This window comes from Ctenocephalides felis, unplaced genomic scaffold (assembly GCF_003426905.1).
Source record: "Ctenocephalides felis isolate EL2017-DRISC unplaced genomic scaffold, ASM342690v1 CF-g0.4_SCAFFOLD_03589, whole genome shotgun sequence".
NCBI classification, from domain to species: Eukaryota; Metazoa; Arthropoda; class Insecta; order Siphonaptera; family Pulicidae; genus Ctenocephalides; species Ctenocephalides felis.
Genome location: NW_020539743.1, coordinates 1 through 15,892, shown reverse-complemented (window position 1 = coordinate 15,892; position 15,892 = coordinate 1). Strand labels below are relative to the sequence as shown.

General features: G+C 36.6%; 21 non-coding genes across 21 annotated transcripts; 5 read left to right on the top strand and 16 right to left on the bottom strand.

Moving 5' to 3' along the window:
* Nucleotides 1-550: 550 nt before the first annotated feature.
* Trnag-ucc lies at nt 551-622 on the bottom strand. Its single transcript has one exon. It is a non-coding gene; the product is annotated as a tRNA-Gly (tRNA).
* A 2,456-nt stretch (nt 623-3,078) lies between these two features.
* Nucleotides 3,079-3,150, top strand: Trnap-agg. The gene has a single exon. It is a non-coding gene; the product is annotated as a tRNA-Pro (tRNA).
* A 308-nt stretch (nt 3,151-3,458) lies between these two features.
* On the bottom strand, nt 3,459-3,530 carry Trnag-ucc. The gene has a single exon. It is a non-coding gene; the product is annotated as a tRNA-Gly (tRNA).
* A 197-nt stretch (nt 3,531-3,727) lies between these two features.
* Trnag-ucc lies at nt 3,728-3,799 on the bottom strand. The gene has a single exon. It is a non-coding gene; the product is annotated as a tRNA-Gly (tRNA).
* A 197-nt stretch (nt 3,800-3,996) lies between these two features.
* Nucleotides 3,997-4,068, bottom strand: Trnag-ucc. The gene has a single exon. It is a non-coding gene; the product is annotated as a tRNA-Gly (tRNA).
* Nucleotides 4,069-4,265: 197 nt separating this feature from the next.
* Nucleotides 4,266-4,337, bottom strand: Trnag-ucc. The gene has a single exon. It is a non-coding gene; the product is annotated as a tRNA-Gly (tRNA).
* A 196-nt stretch (nt 4,338-4,533) lies between these two features.
* On the bottom strand, nt 4,534-4,605 carry Trnag-ucc. Its single transcript has one exon. It is a non-coding gene; the product is annotated as a tRNA-Gly (tRNA).
* Nucleotides 4,606-4,879: 274 nt separating this feature from the next.
* On the bottom strand, nt 4,880-4,952 carry Trnar-ucu. The gene has a single exon. It is a non-coding gene; the product is annotated as a tRNA-Arg (tRNA).
* A 2,144-nt stretch (nt 4,953-7,096) lies between these two features.
* On the top strand, nt 7,097-7,168 carry Trnal-aag. Its single transcript has one exon. It is a non-coding gene; the product is annotated as a tRNA-Leu (tRNA).
* An 876-nt stretch (nt 7,169-8,044) lies between these two features.
* Trnag-ucc lies at nt 8,045-8,116 on the bottom strand. Its single transcript has one exon. It is a non-coding gene; the product is annotated as a tRNA-Gly (tRNA).
* Nucleotides 8,117-8,313: 197 nt separating this feature from the next.
* Nucleotides 8,314-8,385, bottom strand: Trnag-ucc. The gene has a single exon. It is a non-coding gene; the product is annotated as a tRNA-Gly (tRNA).
* A 197-nt stretch (nt 8,386-8,582) lies between these two features.
* Trnag-ucc lies at nt 8,583-8,654 on the bottom strand. Its single transcript has one exon. It is a non-coding gene; the product is annotated as a tRNA-Gly (tRNA).
* A 274-nt stretch (nt 8,655-8,928) lies between these two features.
* On the bottom strand, nt 8,929-9,001 carry Trnar-ucu. Its single transcript has one exon. It is a non-coding gene; the product is annotated as a tRNA-Arg (tRNA).
* An 894-nt stretch (nt 9,002-9,895) lies between these two features.
* On the bottom strand, nt 9,896-9,973 carry Trnaf-gaa. Its single transcript is given in 2 exon segments — nt 9,896-9,931; nt 9,937-9,973. It is a non-coding gene; the product is annotated as a tRNA-Phe (tRNA).
* Nucleotides 9,974-11,432: 1,459 nt separating this feature from the next.
* Trnap-agg lies at nt 11,433-11,504 on the top strand. The gene has a single exon. It is a non-coding gene; the product is annotated as a tRNA-Pro (tRNA).
* A 1,536-nt stretch (nt 11,505-13,040) lies between these two features.
* On the top strand, nt 13,041-13,112 carry Trnal-aag. The gene has a single exon. It is a non-coding gene; the product is annotated as a tRNA-Leu (tRNA).
* A 199-nt stretch (nt 13,113-13,311) lies between these two features.
* Nucleotides 13,312-13,383, top strand: Trnap-agg. The gene has a single exon. It is a non-coding gene; the product is annotated as a tRNA-Pro (tRNA).
* Nucleotides 13,384-13,954: 571 nt separating this feature from the next.
* Trnag-ucc lies at nt 13,955-14,025 on the bottom strand. Its single transcript has one exon. It is a non-coding gene; the product is annotated as a tRNA-Gly (tRNA).
* A 195-nt stretch (nt 14,026-14,220) lies between these two features.
* Nucleotides 14,221-14,292, bottom strand: Trnag-ucc. Its single transcript has one exon. It is a non-coding gene; the product is annotated as a tRNA-Gly (tRNA).
* Nucleotides 14,293-14,752: 460 nt separating this feature from the next.
* On the bottom strand, nt 14,753-14,824 carry Trnag-ucc. The gene has a single exon. It is a non-coding gene; the product is annotated as a tRNA-Gly (tRNA).
* A 270-nt stretch (nt 14,825-15,094) lies between these two features.
* On the bottom strand, nt 15,095-15,167 carry Trnar-ucu. The gene has a single exon. It is a non-coding gene; the product is annotated as a tRNA-Arg (tRNA).
* Between the last annotated feature and the right edge of the window lie 725 nt (nt 15,168-15,892).

Sequence of the window (15,892 nt, the reverse complement as noted above, 5' to 3'; positions counted from 1 at the left end):
GCTCGTTGGTCTAGGGGTATAGGAGTTTATTGAGTAGACCACGTGGCTTGTTGGTCTAGGGTTATGGGGTCCCTTAGGGTGCGGGAGGTCCCTTTAAATTCGAGCCCATATTATTTACTACTATGTTGTACATTGGATGCAACACAAACACGCACTGGGGTAGAATATGTCGTTCGTTGGTCTAGGGGTATGATTTCCGCTTAGGGTGCGGGAGGTCCCTGGTTCAGATCGCGGACGAGCCCGGACTTTTCTTTAAATTCGAGCACATATTATTTGCTACCATGTTGTGCATTGGATGCAACACAAACACGCACTGGGTAGAACATGTGGTTCGTTGGTCTAGGGGTATGATTCCCGCTTTGGGTGGGGGAGGTCCCGGGTTCAAATCCTGTACGACCCCGGGCATTTCTTTCAGTTCGAGCACATATTATTTACTACATTGGTGTTATAAATATAATAATAATGTCGATTTGGTATAATATTGATTCTACCCATATTGAAACTTTCTTTTAATTTTGACAAATTGCGACAGGAAAGTAATAAACGTGATTGCGTCGGCCGGGAATCGAACCCGGATCAACTGCTTGGAAGGCAACTATGCTGACCATTACACCACCGACGCCTAACATATTGCATTCAATTATGGGGTAATAACTTATAGTTGTAACTTATTAAGTTGATAAAGTTTATTGTGAGTCTCTGTATGTAGACAATGTTAACTCTTTGTGTGTGACAGGTATTAGACACTGGTTGCGCCGTGGGTTACAGATTAGTGTAGATATAGGTTGCATGTTAGAATAAGCAATGTTTTAGGATAAGTGATTATTAAATGTAAATATAGGTCAGTTAATTAAGTAACGAACAAATGCCTTTTCATTAGTAATATTCAAAGTAACTAGTCTCTTACAGGATTGCGACTTCACGGTAAGGTTGTAGAAAGACCGCGAATGTACACAATAATAATAAATTAGAGCATGACTAAAGGAGTATAGTAAATAAATAAAAGGATATTCATGACAAATAAAAAGGAGTCCATGACAATACATATAGTTCACCCCTACTATTATCAGCATTGCGACAAGAGTCTACGAGGAAAAATATTTATTATTTATACCCTAGAATATTTAATGAAAATTGTTTATATCTAATAGAATTTCATGATTTTATTGTTTATCATATATATAGTTTATCCCTAGTATTATCAGTATTATGACAAGGGCCTATTGTAATTATTGTTTGTGCTATATATAATTTACTCCTATTATTATCAACAGTACAACAAGAGCCTCCGTGGCGCAATTGGCTAGCGCGTTCGGCTGTTCACAGAAAGGTTGGTGGTTCTAGCCCACCCGGAGGCGTAAAGTAGTTATTATTTATACTCTGGAATATTCAATGCATATTGTTTATACCCAATAGTATTTGATGATTATATTATTCATCATATATGTAGTTTACACGAGCCCGGACATTTCTTTAAATTCGAGCACATATTATTTACTACAGTATTGTATATTGGATCGAGAACATATCATTTACAACAATGTTGTACATTGGTTCCAACACAAACACGCACTGGATAAAACCCGTGGCTTGTTGGTCTAGGGTTATGATTTCGGCTTAGATATTAAACGTAAGTGGCAAATCATGTGTAAAATGTGTTTATTGAGTAGAACCCGTGGCATGTTGGACATTGGACACAGATTGAATTGCGCTCTATCTAAACGTTAATATTAAGAGCTAAAACTTTCAGAGAATTGTTTTTTATCTAATTGGAACCATTTGAGACCCTGGGAGCAAGGAAATTTGCACATGACCATCTTAAGGACCACCCTAATGTAGTTTACACGAGCCCGGACATTTCTCTAAATTCGAGAACATATTATTTACTACAGTATTATATATTGGATCACGAACATGTTATTTACAACAATGTTGTACATTGGTTCCAACACAAACACGCACTGGATAAAACCCGTGGCTTGTTGGTCTAGGGTTATGATTTCGGCTTAGATATTAAACGTAAGTGGCAAATCGTGTAATGTCGATTTGTCGAATGTACACAATAATAAAAAATTAGAGCATGACTAAAGGAGTATAGTAAGTAAATAAAAGGATATTCATGACAAATAAAATGGGGTCCATGACAATACATATAGTTCACCCCTACTATTATCAGCATTACGACAAGGGTCTACGAGGAAAAATATTTATTATTTATACCCTAGAATATTCAATGAAAATTGTTTATATCTAATAGAATTTCATGATTTTATTGTTCATCATATATATAGTTTATCCCTAGTATTATAAGCATTATGACAAGGGCCCATTGTAATTATTGTTTGTGCTATATATAATTTACTCCTATTATTATCAACAGCACAACAAGAGTCTCCGTGGCGCAATTGGCGTTGGTGGTTCGAGCCCACCCAATGGCGTATGGTAGTTATTATTTATACTCTGGAATATTCAATGCATATTGTTTATACCCAATAGTATTTGATGATTATATTATTCATCATATATGTAGTTTACACGAGCCCGGACATTTCTTTGAATTCGTGAACATATTATTTACTACAGTATTATATATTGGATCAAGAACATATTATTCACAACAATGTTGTACATTGGTTCCAACACAAACACGCACTGGATAAAACCCGTGGCTTGTTGGTCTAGGGTTATGATTTTGGCTTAGATATTAAACGTAAGTGGCAAATCATGTGTAAAATGTGTTTATTGAGTAGAACCCGTGGCATGTTGTACATTGGATGCAACACAAATACGCAATGGGTACAACCCGTGGCTCGTTGGTCTAGGGGTATGATTTCTGCTTAAGGTGCAGGATGTCCCAAGTTCAAATCCCGGACGAGCCCGGACATTTCTTTAAATTCGAGTACATATCATTTACTACAAAATTGTAGTAATATTTACTACAATGTTGTAGACTGGATCCAACACAAACACGCACTGGGTCAAACCCGTGGCTCGTTGGTCTAGGGGTATGATTTTGGCTTAGATAATAAACGTAAGTGGCAAATCATGTGTGAAATGAGTTTATTGAGTATACCGCGTGGCTCGTTGGTCTAGGGGTATGATTTCCGCTTAGGGTGCGGGAGGTCCCGGGTTCAAATCCCGGACGAGCCCGGACTTTTCTTTAAATTCGAGCACATATTATTTACTACAATGTTGTGCATTGGATGCAACACAAACACGCACTGGGTAGAACATGTGGTTTGTTGTTCTAGGGGTATGATTCCCGCTTTGGGTGGGGGAAGTCCCGTGTTCAAATCCTGTACTAGCCCGCGCATTTCTTTTAATTCGAGCACATATTTCTTACTACATTGTTGTTATAAATATAATAATAATGTCGATTTGGTATAATATTGATTCTAACCATATTGAAACATTCTTTTAATTTTGACAAATTGCAACACGAAAGTAATAAACGTGATTGCGTCGGCCGGGAATCGAACCCGGATCAACTGCTTGGAAGGCAACTATGCTGACCATTATACCACCGACGCCTAACATATTGCATTCAATTATGGTGTAATAACTTATAGTTGTAACTTATTAAGTTGATAAAGTTTATTGTGAGTCTCTGTATGTAGACAGCAAAATTCCAAGACATGACAAATAATTTCTTAAAATTTTCATTTTACCCATATTGAAACTTTTTTTTAATTTTGACAAATTGCAACAGAAAAGTAATAAACGTGTTTGCGTCGGCCGAGAATCGAACCCGGATCAGCTGCTTGGAAGGCAACTATGCTGACCATTACACCACCGACGCCTAACATATTGCATTCAATTATGGTGTAATAACTTATAGTTGTAACTTATTAAGGTGATAAAGTTTATTGTGAGTTTTTGTATGTAGACAGCAAAATGCCAAGACATGACAAATAATTTCTTAAAATTTTCATTTTACCCATATTGAAACTTTTTTTTAATATTGACAAATTGCAACACGAAAGTAATAAACGTGATTGCGTCGGCCGGGAATCGAACCCGGATCAACTGCTTGGAAGGCAACTATGCTGACCATTACACCACCGACGCCTAACATATTGCATTCAATTATGGTGTAATAACTTATAGTTGTAACTTATTAAGTTGATAAAGTTTATTGTGAGTCTCTGTATGTAGACAGCAAAATTCCAAGACACGACAAATAATTTCTTAAAATTTTCATTTTACCCATATTGAAACTTTTTTTTAGTTTTGACAAATTGCAACAGAAAAGTAATAAACGTGTTTGCGTCGGCCCGGAATCGAACCCGGATCAACTGCTTGGAAGGCAACTATGCTGACCATTACACCACCAACGCCTGACATATTGCATTCAATTATGGTGTAATAACTTATAGTTGTAACTTATTAAGGTGATAAAGTTTATTGTGAGTTTTTGTATGTAGACAGCAAAATGCCAAGACATGACAAATAATTTCTTAAAATTTTCATTTTACCCATATTGAAATTTTTTTTAATATTGACAAATTGCAACACTAAAGTAATAAACGTGATTGCGTCGGCCGGGATTCGAACGCAGATCAACTGCTTGGAAGGCAACTATGCTGACCATTACACCACCGACGCCTAGCACTTTGCACTCAATTATGGTGTAATAACTTATAGTTGTAACTTGTTAAGGTGATAAAGTTTATTGTGAGTTTTTGTATGTAGACAGCTAAATGCCAAGACATGACAAATCATTTCTTAAAATAATTGTGATATTTCCGAACATCTCTTGTGGGTATTCAGCCGACAAAATTTAGACAAAATTTGCAACGCATGAACGGTTATAGTTAATTACCAATTTCCAAACTGGACTATACAATATATGGTCATTACATAAATTAGTTTTACTAAGCATTCCTTGCGGGGATCGAACCCACGACCTTTGGATTAGAAGTCCAACGCGCTATCCGCTGCGCCAAAGGGACCATTGGCCCAAAAAAACTTTTGTTTGCATTGATTCTTAACTATTATATCTGATATTGATGATAAAAAAAGTTACAGATATGTGTTATTTATTGGGTATAAGAATAATTGTTGTTTATACCCGTTATTGTTTGATGATTATAAATATTGTTTATCCTATATATCATTTATTCCTACTCTAATCAATAGCACGACTAGGGCCTCCGTGGCGCAATTGGCTAGCGCGCTCGGCTGTTAACCGAAAGGTTGATGGTTCGAGCCCACCCTGGGGCGTTATTATTCATATACTGGAATATTAAAAGAATATTTTTTATACCCAATAGTATTTAATGATTATGTTGTTCATCATATTGTTACGAATGTGTGGGTGAGCATCCACATAACTACATAACTACCCCTCAGTCATCAGGTAGTCGTGGTTGAGGGTGTGCGTTGCCTGCATGGCCTCAAAGTCGGCAAACGTGCGGTCCAGCGCTCGAAAGGGTTAATAAAATGTTTTTAATGTAAGCCTAGAGGACGTCATGGGGGGACAGCGTTTCGGAAGCTATCCCCCGAACCAAAAGTAGACTTTGTATAGTTTGTATAGTTTATAGGAGTGAAGTAAATGTTAACTATTTGTGTGTGAAGTGAATAGGGCCCGATGTATGGACAAGTATTGGACACTGGTTGCGCCGTGGGTTACAGATTAGTGTACATATAGGTTGCATGTTAGAATAAGCAATGTTTTAGGATAAGTGATTATTAAATGTAAATATAGGTTAGTTAATTAAGTAACGAACAAACGCCTTTTCATTAGTAATATTTAAAGTAACTAGTCTTCTACAGGATTGCGACGTCACGGTAAGGTTGTAGAAAGACCGCGAATGTACACAATAATAATAAATTAGAGCATGACTAAAGGAGTATAGTATAAAATTAAAAGGGGTCCATGACAATACATATAGTTCACCCCTACTATTATCAGCATTACGACAAGGGTCTACGAGGCAAAATATTTATTATTTATACCCTAGAATATTCAATGAAAATTGTTTATATCTAATAGAATTTCATGATTTTATTGTTCATCATATATATAGTTTATCACTAGTATTATAAGCATTATGACAAGGGCCTATTGTAATTATTGTTTGTGCTATATATAATTTACTCCTATTATTATCAACAGCACAACAAGAGTCTCCGTGGCGCAATTGGCGTTGGTGGTTCGAGCCCACCCGAGGGCGTATGGTAGTTATTATTTATACTCTGGAATATTCAATGCATATTGTTTATACCCAATAGTATTTGATGATTATATTATTCATCATATATGCAGTTTACACGAGCCCGGACATTTCTTTAAATTCGAGCACATATTATTTACTACAGTATTGTATATTGGATCGAGAACATATTATTTACAACAATGTTGTACATTGGTTCCAACACAAACACGCACTGGATAAAACCCGTGGCTTGTTGGTCTAGGGTTATGATTTCGGCTTAGATATTAAACGTAAGTGGCAAATCATGTAATGTCGGTTTGGCGAATGTACACAATAATAATAAATTAGAGCATGACTAAAGGAGTATAGTAAGTAAATAAAAGGATATTCATGACAAATAAAATGGGGTCCATGACAATACATATAGTTCACCCCTACTATTATCAGCATTACGACAAGGGTCTACGAGGAAAAATATTTATTATTTATACCCTAGAATATTCAATGAAAATTGTTTATATCTAATAGAATTTCATGATTTTATTGTTCATCATATATATAGTTTATCCCTAGTATTATAAGCATTATGACAAGGGCCCATTGTAATTATTGTTTGTGCTATATATAATTTACTCCTATTATTATCAACAGCACAACAAGAGTCTCCGTGGCGCAATTGGCGTTGGTGGTTCGAGCCCACCCAATGGCGTATGGTAGTTATTATTTATACTCTGGAATATTCAATGCATATTGTTTATACCCAATAGTATTTGATGATTATATTATTCATCATATATGTAGTTTACACGAGCCCGGACATTTCTTTGAATTCGTGAACATATTATTTACTACAGTATTATATATTCGATCAAGAACATATTATTCACAACAATGTTGTACATTGGTTCCAACACAAACACGTACTGGATAAAACCCGTGGCTCGTTGGTCTAGGGGTATGATTTCTGCTTAAGGTGCAGGATGTCCCAGGTTCAAATCCCGGACGAGCCCGGACATTTCTTTAAATTCGAGTACATATCATTTACTACAAAATTGTAGTAATATTTACTACAATGTTGTAGACTGGATCCAACACAAAGACGCACTGGGTCAAACCCGTGGCTCGTTGGTCTAGGGGTATGATTTTGGCTTAGATAATAAACGTAAGTGGCAAATCATGTGTGAAATGAGTTTATTTAGGGGTAGGGGTGAAATGAGTTTATTTAGGGGTATGATTTCTGCTTAGGGTGCGGGAGGTCCCGGGTTCAAATCCCGGACCAGCCCGGACTTTTCTTTAAATTCGAGCACATATTATTTACTACAATGTTGTGCATTGGATGCAACACAAACACGCACTGGGTAGAACATGTGGTTTGTTGGTCTAGGGGTATGATTCCCGCTTTGGGTGGGGGAAGTCCCGTGTTCAAATCCTGTACGAACCCGCGCATTTCTTTTAATTCGAGCGCATATTTCTTACTACATTGTTGTTATAAATATAATAATAATGTCGATTTGGTATAATATTGATTCTACCCATATTGAAACTTTCTTTTAATTTTGACAAATTGCAACACGAAAGTAATAAACGTGATTGCGTCGGCCGGGAATCGAACCCGGATCAACTGCTTGGAAGGCAACTATGCTGACCATTATATCTATATATGGTGGTATATAATTATACCACCGACGCCTAACATATTGCATTCAATTATGGTGTAATAACTTATAGTTGTAACTTATTAAGTTGATAAAGTTTATTGTGAGTCTCTGTATGTAGACAGCAAAATTCCAAGACATGACAAATAATTTCTTAAAATTTTCATTTTACCCATATTGAAACTTTTTTTTAATTTTGACAAATTGCAACAGAAAAGTAATAAACGTGTTTGCGTCGGCCGGGAATCGAACCCGGATCAGCTGCTTGGAAGGCAACTATGCTGACCATTACACCACCGACGCCTAATATACTGCATTCAATTATGGTGTAATAACTTATAGTTGTAACTTATTAAGTTGATAAAGTTTATTGTGAGTCTCTGTATGTAGACAGCAAAATTCCAAGACATGACAAATAATTTCTTAAAATTTTCATTTTACCCATATTGAAACTTTTTTTTAATTTTGACAAATTGCAACAGAAAAGTAATAAACGTGTTTGCGTCGGCCGGGAAACGAACCCGGATCAACTGCTTGGAAGGCAACTATGCTGACCATTACACCACCGACGCCTTACATATTGCATTCAATTATGGTGTAATAACTTATAGTTGTAACTTATTAAGGTGATAAAGTTTATTGTGAGTTTTTGTATGTAGACAGCAAAATGCCAAAACATGACAAATAATTTCTTAAAATTTTCATTTTACCCATATTGAATTTTTTTTTTAATATTGACAAATTGCAACACGAAAGTAATAAACGTGATTGCGTCGGCCGGGATTCGAACGCGGATCAACTGCTTGGAAGGCAACTATGCTGACCATTACACCACCGACGCCTAGCACTTTGCACTCAATTATGGTGTAATAACTTATAGTTGTAACTTGTTAAGGTGATAAAGTTTATTGTGAGTTTTTGTATGTAGACAGCAAAATGCCAAGACATGACAAATCATTTCTTAAAATAATTGTGATATTTCCGAACATCTCTTGTGGGTATTCAGCCGACAAAATTTAGACAAAAATTGCAACGCATGAACGGCTATAGTTAATTACCAATTTCCAAACTGGACTATACAATATATGGTCATTACATAAATTAGTTTTACTAAGCATCCCTTGCGGGGATCGAACCCACGACCTTTGGATTAGAAGTCCAACGCGCTATCCGCTGCGCCAAAGGGACCACAGGCTCAAAAAAACTTTTGTTTGCATTGATTCTTAACTATTATATCTGATATTGATGATGAAAAAAAGTTACAGATATGTGTTATTTATTGGGTATAAGAATAATTGTTGTTTATACCCGTTATTGTTTGATGATTATAAATATTGTTTATCCTATATATCATTTATTCCTACTCTTATCAATAGCACGACTAGGGCCTCCGTGGCGCAATTGGCTAGCGCGCTCGGCTGTTAACCGAAAGGTTGATGGTTCGAGCCCACCCTGGGGCGTATAGTATTTATTATTCATACCCTGGAATATTAAAAGAATATTTTTTATACCCAATAGTATTTAATGATTATATTGTTCATCATATTGTTACGAATGTGTGGGTGAGCATCCACATAACTACATAACTACCCCTCAGTCATCAGGTAGTCGTGGTCGAGGGTGTGCGTTGCCTGCATGGCCTCAAAGTCGGCAAACGTGCGGTCCAGCGCTCGAAAGGGTTAATAAAATGTTTTTAATGTAAGCCTAGAGGACGTCATGGGGGGACAGCGTTTCGGAAGCTATCCCCCGAACCAAAAGTAGACTTTGTATAGTTTGTATAGTTTATAGGAGTGAAGTAAATGTTAACTATTTGTGTGTGAAGTGAATAGCGCCCGATGTATGGACAAGTATTGGACACTGGTTGCGCCGTGGGTTACAGATTAGTGTAGATATAGGTTGCATGTTAGAATAAGCAATGTTTTAGGATAAGTGATTATTAAATGTAAATATAGGTTAGTTAATTAAGTAACGAACAAACGCCTTTTCATTAGTAATATTTAAAGTAACTAGTCTCCTACAGGATTGCGACGTCACGGTAAGGTTGTAAAAAGACCGCGAATGTACACAATTTGTTTTACTAAGCATACCTTGCGGGGATCGAACCCACGACCTTTGGATTAGAATTTCATTCCAACGCGCTATCCGCTGCGCCAAAGGGACCACAGCCTCAAAAAACTTTTGTTTGCATTGATTCTTAATTATTATATCTGATATTGATGATGAAAAAAAGTTACAGATATGTGTTATTTATTGGGTGTAAGAATAATTGTTGTTTATACCCGTTATTGTTTGATGATTATAAATATTGTTTATCCTATATATCATTTATTCCTACTCTTATCAATAGCACGGCAAGGGCCTCCGTGGCACAATTGGCTAGCGCGCTCGGCTGTTAACCGAAAGTTTGATGGTTCGAGCCCACCCTGGGTCGTATAGTAGTTATTATTCATACCCTGGAATATTAAAAGAATATTTTTTATTCCCAATAGTATTTAATGATTATATTGTTCATCATATTGTTACGAATGTGTGAGCACCCACATAACTACATAACTACCCCTCTCAGTCATGAGGTAGTTGTGGTCGAGGGTGTGCGTTGCCTGCATGGCCTCAAAGTCGGCAAACGTGCGGTCCAGCGCACGAAAGGGTTAATAAAATGTTTTCAATGTAAACCTAGAGGACGTCATGGGGGGACAGCGTTTCGGAAGCTATCCCCCGAACCGAAAGTAGACTTTGTATAGTTTGTATAGTTTATAGGAGTGAAGTAAATGTTAACTATTTGTGTGTGAAGTGAATAGGGCCCGATGTATGAACAGGTATTGGACACTGGTTGCGCCGTCGGTTACAGATTAGTGTAGATATAAGTTGCATGTTAGAATAAGCAATGTTTTAGGATAAGTGATTATTAAATGTAAATATAGGTTAGTTAATTAAGTAACGAACAAACGCCTTTTTATTAGTAATATTTAAAGTAACTAGTCTCTTACAGGATTGCGACGTCACGGTAAGGTTGTAGAAAGACCGCGAATGTACACAATAATAATAAATTAGAGCATGACTAAAGGAGTATAGTATAAAATTAAAAGGGGTCCATGACAATACATATAGTTCACCCCTACTATTATCAGCATTACGACAAGGGTCTACGAGGCAAAATATTTATTATTTATACCCTAGAATATTCAATGAAAATTGTTTATATCTAATAGAATTTCATGATTTTATTGTTCATCATATATATCGTTTATCACTAGTATTATAAGCATTATGACAAGGGCCTATTGTAATTATTGTTTGTGCTATATATAATTTACTCATGTTATTATCAACAGCACAACAAGAGTCTTCGTGGCGCAATTGGCGTTGGTGGTTCGAGCCCACCCGAGGGCGTATGGTAGTTATTATTTATACTCTGGAATATTCAATGCATATTGTTTATACCCAATAGTATTTGATGATTATATTATTCATCATATATGTAGTTTACACGAGCCCGGACATTTCTTTGAATTCGAGAACATATTATTTACTACAGTATTATATATTGGATCAAGAACATATTATTCACAACAATGTTGTACATTGGTTCTAACACAAACACGCACTGGATAAAACCCGTGGCTCGTTGGTCTAGGGGTATGATTTCCGCTTAGGGTGCGGGAGGTCCCGGGTTCAAATCCCGGACGAGCCCGGACTTTTACTTAAATTCGAGCACATATTATTTACTACAATGTTGTGCATTGGATGCAACACAAACACGCACTGGGTAGAACATGTGGTTCGTTCGGAAAGGTTGGTGGTTCTAGCCCACCCGGAGGCGTAAAGTAGTTATTATTTATACTCTGGAATATTCAATGCATATTGTTTATTAGTATTGATGATTATATTATTCATCATATATGCAGTTTACACGAGCCCGGACATTCTCTTAAATTCGAGCACATATTATTTACTACAGTATTGTATATTGGATCGAGAACATATTATTTACAACAATGTTGTACATTGGTTCCAACACAAAACACGCACTGGATAAAACCGTGGCTTGTTTGTCTAGGGTATGATTTCGGCTTAGATATTAAACGTAAGTGGCAAATCATGTGTAAAATGTGTTTATTGAGTAGAACCCGTGGCATGTGGACATTGGACCCAGATTGAATTGCGCTCTATCTAAACGTTAATATTAAGAGCTAAAACTCTCAGAGAATTGTTTTTTATCTAATTGGAACCATTTGAGCCCCTGGGAGCAAGGAAATTTGCACATGACCATCTTAAGGACCACCCTAATGTAGTTTACACGAGCCCGGACATTTCTCTAAGTTCGAGAACATATTATTTACTACAGTATTATATATTGGATCACGAACATGTTATTTACAACAATGTTGTACATTGGTTCCAACACAAACACGCACTGGATAAAACCCGTGGCTTGTTGGTCTAGGGTTATGATTTCGGCTTAGATATTAAACGTAAGTGGCAAATCATGTAATGTCGATTTGGCGAATGTACACAATAATAATAAATTAGAGCATGACTAAAGGAGTATAGTAAGTAAATAAAAGGATATTCATGACAAATAAAATGGGGTCCATGACAATACATATAGTTCACCCCTACTATTATCAGCATTACGACAAGGGTCTACGAGGAAAAATATTTATTATTTATATCTAATAGAATTTCATGATTTTATTGTTCATCATATATATAGTTTATCCCTAGTATTATAAGCATTATGACAAGGGCCCATTGTAATTATTGTTTGTGCTATATATAATTTACTCCTATTATTATCAACAGCACAACAAGAGTCTCCGTGGCGCAATTGGCGTTGGTGGTTCGAGCCCACCCAATGGCGTATGGTAGTTATTATTTATACTCTGGAATATTCAATGCATATTGTTTATACCCAATAGTATTTGATGATTATAATTCATCATATATGTAGTTTACACGAGCCCGGACATTTCTTTGAATTCGTGAACATATTATTTACTACAGTATATATATTGGATCAAGAACATATTATTCACAGCAATGTTGTACATTGGTTCCAACACAAACACGCACTGGATAAAACCCGTGGCTTGTTGGTCTAGGGTTATGATTTCGGCTTAGATATTAAACGTAAGTGGCAAATCATGTGTAAAATGTGTTTATTGAGTAGAACCCGTGGCATGTTGTACATTGGATGCAACACAAATACGCAATGGGTACAACCCGTGGCTCGTTGGTCTAGGGGTATGATTTCTGCTTAAGGTGCAGGATGTCCCAGGTTCAAATCCCGGACGAGCCCGGACATTTCTTTAAATTCGAGTACATATCATTTACTACAAAATTGTAGTAATATTTACTACAATGTTGTAGACTGGATCCAACACAAACACGCACTGGGTCAAACCCGTGGCTCGTTGGTCTAGTGGTATGATTTTGGCTTAGATAATAAACGTAAGTGGCAAATCATGTGTGAAATGAGTTTATTGAGTATACCGCGTGGCTCGTTGGTCTAGGGGTATGATTTCCGCTTAGGGTGCGGGAGGTCCCGGGTTCAAATCCCGGACGAGCCCGGACTTTTCTTTAAATTCGAGCACATATTAACTACAATGTTTGTATTGGATGCAACACAAACACGCACTGGGTAGAACATGTGGTTTGTTGGTCTAGGGGTATGATTCCCGCTTTGGGTGGGGGAAGTCCCGTGTTCAAATCCTGTACGAGCCCGCGCATTTCTTTTAATTCGAGCACATATTTCTTACTACATTGTTGTTATAAATATAATAATAATGTCGATTTGGTATAATATTGATTCTACCCATATTGAAACTTTCTTTTAATTTTGACAAATTGCAACACGAAAGTAATAAACGTGATTGCGTCGGCCGGGAATCGAACCCAGATCAACTGCTTGGAAGGCACTATGCTGATCATTATACCACCGACGCCTAACATATTGCATTCAATTATGGTGTAATAACTTATAGTTGTAACTTATTAAGTTGATAAAGTTTATTGTGAGTCTCTGTATGTAGACAGCAAAATTCCAAGACATGACAAATAATTTCTTAAAATTTTCATTTTACCCATATTGAAAATTTTTTTAATTTTGACAAATTGCAACAGAAAAGTAATAAACGTGTTTGCGTCGGCCGGAATCGAACCCGGATCAGCTGCTTGGAAGGCAACTATGCTGACCATTACACCACCGACGCCTAACATATTGCATTCAATTATGGTGTAATAACTTATAGTTGTAACTTATTAAGGTGATAAAGTTTATTGTGAGTTTTGTATGTAGACAGCAAAATGCCAAGACATGACAAATAATTTCTTAAATTTTCATTTTACCCATATTGAAACTTTTTTTTAATATTGACAAATTGCAACACAAAAGTAATAAACGAGATTGCGTCGGCCGGGAATCGAACCAGGATCAACTGCTTGGAAGGCAACTATGCTGACCATTACACCACCGACGCCTAGCATATTGCATTCAATTATGGTGTAATAACTTATAGTTGTAACTTATTAAGTTGATAAAGTTTATTGTGAGTCTCTGTATGTAGACAGCAAAATTCCAAGACATGACAAATAATTTCTTAAAATTTCATTTTACCCATATTGGAACTTTTTTTTATTTTGACAAATTGCAACAGAAAAGTAATAAACGTGTTTGCGTCGGCCAGGAATCGAACCCGGATCAACTGCTTGGAAGGCAAACTATGCTGACCATTACACCACCGACGCCTGACATATTGCATTCAATTATGGTGTAATAACTTATAGTTGTAACTTATTAAGGTGATAAAGTTTATGTGAGTTTTTGTATGTAGACAGCAAAATGCCAAGACATGACAAATAATTTCTTAAAATTTTCATTTTACCCATATTTAAATTTTTTTAATATTGAAATTGCAACCCGAAGTAATAAAACGTGATTGCGTCGGCCGGGATTCGAACGCGGATCAACTGCTTGGAAGGCAACTATGCTGACCATTACACCACCGACGCCTAGCACTTTGCACTCAATTATGGTGTAATAACTTATAGTTGTAACTTGTTAAGGTGATAAAGTTTATTGTGAGTTTTGTATGTAGACAGCAAAATGCCAAGACATGACAAATCATTTCTTAAAATAATTGTGATATTCCGAAAATCTCTTGTGGGTATTCAGCCAACAAAATTTAGACAAAAATTGCAACGCATGAACGGCTATAGTTAATAACCAATTTCAAAACTGGACTACAATATATGGTCATTACATAAATTAGTTTTACTAAGCATCCCTTGCGGGGATCGAACCCACGACCTTTGGATTAGAAGTCCAACGCGCTATCCGCTGCGCCAAAGGGACCACAGGCCCAAAAAAACTTTTGTTTGCATTGAGCTTAACTATTATATCTGATATTGATGATAAAAAAAGTTACAGATATGTGTTATTTATTGGGTATAAGAATAATTGTTGTTTATACCCGTTATTGTTTGATGATTATAAATATTGTTTATCCTATATATCATTTATTCCTACTCTTATCAATAGCACGACTAGGGCCTCCGTGGCGCAATTGGCTAGCGCGCTCGGCTGTTAACCGAAAGGTTGATGGTTCGAGCCCACCCTGGGGCGTATAGTATTTATTATTCATACCCTGGAATATTAAAAGAATATTTTTTATACCCAATAGTATTTAATGATTATATTGTTCATCATATTGTTACGAATGTGTGGGTGAGCATCCACATAACTACATAACTACCCCTCAGTCATCAGGTAGTCGTGGTCAAGGGTGTGCGCTGCCTGCATGGCCTCAAAGTCGGCAAACGTGCGGTCCAGCGCTCGAAAGGGTTAATAAAATGTTTTTAATGTAAGCCTAGAGGACGTCATGGGGGGACAGCGTTTCGGAAGCTATCTCCCGAACCGAAAGTAGACTTTGTATAGTTTGTATAGTTTATAGGAGTGAAGTAAATGTTAACTATTTGTGTGTGAAGTGATTAGGGCCCGATGTATGGACAAGTATTGGACACTGGTTGCGCCGTGGGTTACAGATTAGTGTAGATATAAGTTGCATGTTAGAATAAGCA